We start from the raw sequence: 8953 nt of genomic DNA, 5'->3' as shown, positions 1-8953 counted from the left end.
TTGAGAGACAGAAACAGAGCACGAGCAGGGGAGGGGCAGAGAGAGAGGGGGACGCAGAATCTGAAGCAGGCTCCAGGCTCCTAGCTGTCAGCACAGAGCCTGCCGCGGGGCTCAAACTCACCAACCACAAGATCATGACCTGAGCCGAAGTCGGACGCTTAACTGACTGAGCCACCCAGGCGCCCCCTCCTTGGTTTTATAATGAAATTAAATGTGTGTTCCCATGGGGAAGAAAAAATCTTCCAATTGTTGCTGTGGAGTCTTTTGGCAAGGAAAGGGTCAGGCAGGGAGGAATAATTCTCTACACTAATCTCTGCTAATTTCCCTCCATTCTTTTAAAAATTTCTTCTCTGGTCTTTCGTCTATTAGAACTTATTTTTTTCTGATTCTAGGAAACACCTGATGCTCTCTGGTCCAAAGGAAATGTTCTCGGTCCTGAGTTTCCTCTGTGATTCCCTGGTTCACTTCAGCTGCTGGGTCTCCGCTCTCTGCCTTCTCGTATGTGAGTACTTAGCAGAACTGAGATATTAACCCTCCCTTCGTCTCCCCTGACATACAAACACTGCACGTGGCCAGAGGTCCTCAAGTTTGAGGTGTGATGGCACAGAGAATGAGTCAGTCCCTTTCCTCATCTGCATGTCTGTGAGTTCGGAACCATGCTTACTTGTCTCATTTACCCAGATGTACCTAGCGACCATTCATAAGAGATGCTATGCAGGATTGTGAAAGGTTTCTGTATCCTACCATCCCCAGTATTCTGGGGAAGGATCTGGGAGCAGGGGATGATGAAGGTGTTCGTGAAAATCTTTCGGCAACAGACTGGCCAGCCAGGGATCCTCAGAAGGGGATGGGAAGTGTTGTTAAGCCATCGGCACACTCGATTGCAGAGCTGGAAGGTGATTTGGGAACATAGGCGACCTGTTTAAATGGTGAAGCTGATTTGTTCATCCATCCTGGGGAAACCTCTGATTAAAGTGAGGTAGGCCGTGTCCGCTCCTGAGGGAGGTAGAGAGAAGAGGGATTTATTTATTGGCGTCCGTTGCTTCTCATTTTATTTTTTTATTTTTTTATGAAACTGATTGTCAAATTGGTTTCCATACAACACCCAGTGCTCATCCCCACAGGTGCCCTCCACCATGCCCATCACCCACTTTCCCTTCCCTCCCACCCCCCATCAACCCCCAGTTTAGTCTCAGTTTTTCAGTCTCTTATGATTTGGCTCCCTCCCTAACTTTTTTTTTTCCTTCCCCTCCCCCATGGTCTTCTGTCAAGTTTCTCAGGATCCACGTAAGAGTGAAAACATATGGTATCTGTCTTTCTCTGTAGGACTTACTTCACTTAGCATAATACTCTCCAGTTCCATCCGCGTTGCTACAAAAGGCCATATTAAAGCAGCAAAACCACATTACACACAACTGAAATTAAGAGGTTACCGTGTTTTAATCATGCAGTATGATCTACTTTTTCATCGTGTGTGTATAAAACCCAGTATCTCAAGCCTTGTTTGTTTTCTGGCCATCCCATTCTGGAGATACCTGTAGTAATTTGTGGCTCTCCCACAGAATTTCAAATTAGCTAGAAACACATGGGAGAACATCTTCCAGCCAATCAAATGGGGCTATGGGGTAAATCTGACCGGATGACCTTACCTATTGGCTGAGCAGCTTGGACCATGGCTTACCATCTTTTTTTTTTTAATGTTTTTAACATTTATTTATTTTTGAAAGATAGAGACAGAGCACAAGTGGGGGAGGGGCAGAGAGAGAGAAGGGGACACAGAGTCCGAAGCAGGCACCAGGCTCTGAGCTGTCAGCACAGAGCCCGACACGGGGCTCGAACCCACGGACTGCGAGATCATGACCTGAGCCGAAGTCGGACGCTTAACCGACTGAGTCACCCGGGCACCCCGCTTTGGCTTACCACGTATATGTATCAGGATTTTCCTTATAAAGTGAAGATAGTAATGATCACTAGCCAAGCGCATTGTTGAAGAGGTAAGACAGTCTTTTAAAACACACAGCAGAGGCCCCGGAACACAGTAAGTATTCAATAAATGCTGGCTGTTAGTATTAGAAATAGTCTACCCTAGCATTTGTCAGTTTATGTTTCCCACGTAGTGTTTACAGCCCCCAAGCCAGGAACACAGAGCCTCTCAGCCAAACAGGAGAAAGAGGATTGTAACAACATTGTGATCTGTGGTTGTCATGACTAGTTCTTAAATGAGAATAGAGTTCATGTGTTATGCTCTCAGCCTCATGTTTGTTCAAGATACCATATCGGTTGAAGGTGCCCTTGTGAGCCTACCCAGCACTACGGTGGTTTTCTATCACCATCAATCAGGGAAACACATGTTAATTAAGTGCTTTACTGTTTGCGCACATGATTTATTAGGTCTCTTTTCATTAATGTGCTTGATCAAAAAGAAAAGTAATTAAGTGAAGAACAGTGGCAGGAATATATACTTGTCATCAATTATTAAAAATAAAAATTCTTAGGATGAGAGCCTGATCATTCATCCTTAAGCCATCTGGGGTTCTCAGCCGATGGCAAACCATCTGAACTATTACTATCTCTAATTCTTAGATTCATTGTTATTTTTTTAAAGAGTTAAGGGAAAATATACTTTGGCATTTACAGTCAAAATACCTGCAGTTGTCCCTTAACCTTCTTGTTGTCCCTTAACCATAGAAAGTCAATAAAACTCCTCTCCAGCCAGAAAAAAAACCTGTGATTTTCCCCTTAAATATCAATAATGTGACTTTGTAAGGTAGGCTCCTCAGAAAACACTGACTGCACAATTTTATGGGTGAAAAACACATTTTAAGGGGACAAGAATCACCATTACTTCTTACTTGAAAAACTTGTTTTTCTAATGGAAGGAATCATAACAAGTTGGAAGGCCGCCCCAGAGGTCATTTTGTGTATCCCTCATCTTTATAGGCAGGGTTATAAACAAAATCTCCTAGAATTTGTTCTAGCCTTTTCAATAAAAGCACGCATTGTGAAAACTATTATTCAGGTATTATGATTAATTCTGCTATTCTGATGAGCCTATGAAATGAAGGTCATCGTCTCCGACCCTGAGATATTTAAGATGCTATGGGTTTGCAATATCTTAGAGCCAATGGATTTTAATTCTTGGAGTCAGTTTAAAGACACTTAGAGAGTCGTCATAAATTATGTTTATAATAAGGTAGGGTATAAATATACAAATGAATGATATGCCACTGTTGGGAAATATTCAGGAATAACAAGAATTCAGCCTTAGAACATTATAATAAGAATAATTTACCTCACTGTAAAATGAAGCTAATTTTCTGCTTTGCAGAATTTACTTTCTTTCATTTTAGAATATTTTTAAGCTTCAATATTCCATCTTGTATCAGAAAAATTTTATGTTTGAAGGCCCTTATAAAAAATGGGCCATATGCAAACTGGAATATGAGACCTGCTAAATGGGAGATTAAACATTTGACTTAAGGATAAAAATAATAGTAAATTTAGGGGGGCGCCTGGGTGGCGCAGTCGGTTAAGCGTCCGACTTCAGCCAGGTCACCATCTTGCGGTCTGTGAGTTCGAGCCCCGCGTCAGGCTCTGGGCTGATGGCTCAGAGCCTGGAGCCTGTTTCCGATTCTGTGTCTCCCTCTCTCTCTGCCCCTCCCCCGTTCATGCTCTGTCTCTCTCTGTCCCAAAAATAAATAAACGTTGAAAAAAAAATATTTAAAAAAAAAATAATAGTAAATTTAGGAAATACTTTGAATTCTAGGAGGATCTCCATGAAAATATTAACGGTTGTGGCTCTCTTAATAAATGTAAATTTTGTGCTCTTTTCTATTTTTGAAATCAAATTCTACACTAAAAGTGCATTGACTTTGAAATTAGATCAAGAGTTTATTTTTAAAAACATTTTATCCAACTAAAAGAGCAAGAAATTAAAAATAGTATTAACTTCATTTGTTTTTTTAATTTAAGTTTTTTAAGTAGGTAGATTTGTGGATAGTCTTGACTTAACTTTGGTATTTGGATGATACTGTGCTTAAAGTGAAAGTAGCCTTAAAAGGCATCTACATTTCCCAGAGTAAGTTCCATGGAACATTAATCTTTTGAGACAGTCCTTGCAAAAAGGGTTCCACAATGAAGTAAGTTTGGAAAATACTGCTCTCCATATTCAGAGGCTCCACATAAAGAACTCAAGATTGCGTCCAATGAAAGATACTTAGGTGTGTATAACCCAATATCTGCCAACCTCCTTCAACCACAGATAGCAATTTTCTAGATAACTCCAATGAACATTCTGGAACACTTCTGGAAAATGCTATTCTGGATTAATCCTCTCAAGAAGAAAACTTATTCAGAGAGCTGTTGTCCAACGTCCAACTCAGATATTCTGACTCCCCGCCTAGTGCTCATTTTTATTACACCCAAGTTCAACACCATTAATAAAAGATGAAGAGGTGCTAATTTCTCCTCACATAGTCCATCCACCAGTCCTTTCCTCACCTCAAGGAAGCAGAGCAGGGAAGATTCCTTCTGACATTTTCCTGCAAGATTCAAGTCCACCGAACACTGTGATACACCCTCATGCCTTAGAACATTTGCATGATTATAAAGACTTGAATAGTTCATCACCTGACCCACTTAAGAAGGAAAATTCTGCCTCACCGTTTGCTCTTCCCATACCTGCTAATTTGAAATGCTCCTTTCCCCTTCAATAACCTTGAAGTAAAGGATTTTTTTTTTTTTGTCTTTGAATGCTAATGCCTCCTGATGGCCATTTATGTCACACTTCAGGACTTTTTTCTCATTACCTGAGGAATCATGAGAGAGTGAAAATCTCTATCCATCTGAGAACTAAATGGAATACATGTTCAGAACAGTTGCTGCTTATATCCATGAGTCCTAGTTTTTTTTTTTTATAGTGCACAGCTTAACTGACTCAACACGCAGGGCCCTCACATCACCACACCTCCAATTTCAAGGCTTCTGCTTAATGGTACATTATTGCTTGTTCACTTATTGTCTGAAAATTGAGGCCTTCTCATAGTGCCTTCATTGCCTGGTTACTTTCTCTTTTTCCTTTATTTCTTCTTTTTTTCTTATATTCTAAGACATTAAAAAAAAAAATAAGGGTGCCGGGTTAAGTGCCCGACTCTTGATTTCGGCTCAGGTCATGATCTCAGAGTTGTGGGATCGAGTCCCACACCAGACTCTGCACTGACAGCGCAGAGCCTGCTTGGGATTCTCTCTCTCCCTCTCTCTCTGCCCCTCCCCAGCTCTCTCTCCCTCTGTCTCTCTCTGTGTCTTTCTCTCTTTCAGAATAAATAAATAAACTTTAAAAAAATGGTAAAATAGCACCTCTGTGTGACAATATAGTTCCACTCCTCATACTGTGGTCTGTGGACTAGCAGTCTGGCTATCACTATGAGAATTGCTTAGAAATGCGGAATCTCAGGTCCCACCCAGGGTCTACTGAGTCATACTCTGCATTTTTAAATTTATTTTTTATTTTTATTGTTTTTAATTTTTAAATATTTACTTTTGAGAGAGAGAGAGAGAGAGTGGGGGAAGGGCAGACAGAGACAGAGACACAGAATCCGAAGCAGGCTCCAGGCTCCGAGCTGTCAGCACAGAGCCCAAAGCAGGGATCGAACTCACAAACCGTGAGATCATGACCTGAGCCGAAGTCGGATTCTTAATGGACTGAGCCACCCAGGTGCCCCCATACTCTGCATTTTAACATATCCTCATGAGTTTGTGTGCACTTTAAAGTCAAAAAATACACTGGTCTAGGGTATGTTACGAAGCAAGGATTTAATTTGTGGGGCAGAAGGTGGAAAGAATTCTTTTTATTTGCCTACTCCTTCTGCATTTAAACACTCTATTTTGCTCTGAAATATACACCAAAGCTAATGTCTTTGGTGTGTGAGCTTTTTTTAATTTTGTGAAATAGAAACAAACCTGGCTACTTTCTGAACCACTTGAAAGAGAACATCAAAATATAGCCCACGTGACTATTTTAGTCAATGTGACTTTGATAGAAAGTAAGCTAACAGGCAGCCTTCTTTCCCTCTAGGAACTGACAGCTGAAGCTGGGCAGCACAGCTCAGCATCAATCAGAGCTATAGAGGGGTGTGGATGGAATAAATGCAACCCTCTCATTTCCCCATGTAGAACCATCCTGGGTGAGGCATTAGCATGCACAGCAGAGATGTAATCAGTCCCTGGCTTTATTCTATCCGGGCATTTCCACTTTGTGATTTCCCTGCAGCTATCTTCTGGGGACTAATGGGGAAAGGGGAATCAAGTCTTTAATGCTTCCTTGATTTAAACAAAACCAAAAAAAAAACAGTGTGATTTTCCTCAAGCTACTAAGAGGTGGTGTATGTGACTGTCTACTAATCTTATTTGATAAGGCCGTGATCGATTTCTTTTTCCAACCATTTTGAAGTGCTGTATCTTAACAGTAGCTTTCTCTAAGGAGCTTTACACAAGCAGCTCATTACATCGTGAAAAAAATCCCTGTGAGGTAAAGGGATCAATATTTATTATGCTCAATCTTAGAGCAGATGGAGACAATGCAACATGGTGAGCTGAATTTCAGCCTACGGACTCTTAGCTATATACCCTATGTAGTGGGATCCCCAGACTCCATTTTTAGAATTAAGAAACAACAACTTCTTAGTTTCATTAGGTATACTATTAGGCAGTCCTAACCATCCTCTCCATTTCTAATAAGGAAGTAGATGGGTGCCAAGAAGCCTTGAAGTTGCATCTTAGTCAATGCGGATTTCCCGGGTAATGAATAACTAAGTTTCCAAGCTGTTGGTTCCATGCAGGTTGATGGCCGTGTTATTTGGCTGTTAATTACTTAATTGTTAATTAACTTTTGGTTTGCTCATCTGTGGTCAGTGGACATCCGTGCGCCCTCAAGTCTGCGTCTAGTGTGCCGATTATGATTTTTCCTTCTGAGGGATGATGTCTTAGTTAACCAAAGATCGCAATCCAGGATTAAACATCCAGAATCACACAGGCAAGCAAATCTGAGGCAGAAATTAGGTGTAGGTTGCCTGGCACGGAATAACATCTCGAATATAAAGATTGGAATCAAGCAATAAGCATTAATAATATTTTTTCAGGGGCAAGCACTTGGGTCCACTTGTATTTGAATCTGAAACCTAGGGGTAGACATCTAAGCAGGATGTCCAGGGATCTGTTAGTGCTGCACAAACTTGTGATCAGGTAAAATGAAGAATATGCCACTCCTTCAATAGAGCATATTTTTGCTTTATCTGGGGCCTCCAAAGTCTAACCTAAAGTAGCAATTAAGTGGTGGAATTTCTCATTATTGTGGCCAAGAAGTAGTAGTGGGGACAAAGAGGCTCTTGGTCCCCCTTTGATACACATCACGCAGGAAGCTGCCAGTTCTCACTATGTTTAAAGCAAGCCTTATTGAAACTAGAGGATCCTTGAGAGACTGGGACCTAATTTTCCCCACACCTAGGACAGGATATCAGTCTTCCTAAATCCAGATTTTTTTTTTTTGATACGATAGCTGGTACAGTTAAGTCTTTTCAAATTATGCTTTGCCTGAGGCATTGAACATCATGCAAGAGAATTACAGTTATATGCCAATTTCTTTGAAAATATACATGACTGGGACATTTTTCAAAGAAAGTAAAAATTATTAAATCTGAGCCAAATAGAATTAAAAAGACAGACTGTAAAAGAATTTTTTTTTAATTGTCAAAATTCTCCCTTCCCCCACAAAAGCCATTATGACCTTGTAGTTCTGTGGAGCAGAACTATGCTATCTTTAAGGAAAAGATAATACTGTTCTATTTAAACTATTCCAAAGCTAAAGAAAAGATAAAGGTCCCAACTTAGTTCTGAGAGACTAAGCTAACTCTGCCGTGCTAATCAGATAAGGACATGCTATTTAGATAAGAAAATTATTGACCAATCTCACTTATGAATATACTGCAAATATTAGCAAACTGAATATTATGTGGATTTTAAAAGAACAATATACCACACATAAGAAATACAAGCGTAACTCAACATCAGGAAACAATTTACACGATTAAAGAGGAAAAAGCCACATAACCTCTTAATAGGTTTCTGTGCTAAAATTAAACAGAAATTCATGATAAAACTATTAATACCTGGTGAAAACACGTGTGTCTTGGGGCTCGTGGTGCCCCAAGTGTCGGTTAAGTGTCCGACCCTTGACTTTGGCTTAATCTCACTGTCCGTGAGTTTGAGCCCCTCACTGTCAGTGCAGAGCCTAGTTGGGATTTTCTCTCTCCCTCTCTCTCTGCCCCTCCCCCATTTGCACACACATGCTCTCGCTCGCTCTCTCAAAAAAAAAAAAAACCAAAAAAACAAGTGTGTCTTTAACTTTATCAAGGACCAAGAGCAAACTTCTTACTAAATAGTAAAATAGAGACATTTTCATTAAAAATATAATCAAGACAGGGGCGCCTGGGTGGCGCAGTCGGTTAAGCATCCGACTTCAGCCAGGTCACGATCTCGCGGTCCGTGAGTTCGAGCCCCACGTCAGGCTCAGGGCTGATGGCTCAGAGCCTAGAGCCTGTTTCCGATTCTGTGTCTCCCTCTCTCTCTGCCCCTCCCCCGTTCATGCTCTGTCTCTCTCTGTCCCAAAAATAAATAAACGTTGAAAAGAAATAAACTGTTCTTTAAAAGAAATATATATATATAAATATAATCAAGACAGGGGCACCTGGGTGGCTCTGTCAGTTAAGCGTCTGACTTCAGCTCAGGTCATGATTTTGCAGTTCCTGAGTTCAAGCCTCCAGTGGGGCTCTGTGCTGACAGCTCAGAGCCTGGAGCCTGCTTCAGATTCTGTGTCTCCCTCTCTCTCTGCCCCTCCCCTGCTCGCTCTCTGTATCTCTCTCAAAAATAAATAAACATTAAAAAAATTTTTTTAAACAAA

This window comes from Prionailurus bengalensis, chromosome X (assembly GCF_016509475.1).
Source record: "Prionailurus bengalensis isolate Pbe53 chromosome X, Fcat_Pben_1.1_paternal_pri, whole genome shotgun sequence".
In the NCBI taxonomy this organism is placed as follows: domain Eukaryota; kingdom Metazoa; phylum Chordata; class Mammalia; order Carnivora; family Felidae; genus Prionailurus; species Prionailurus bengalensis.
This window is presented reverse-complemented; position numbering follows the sequence as displayed.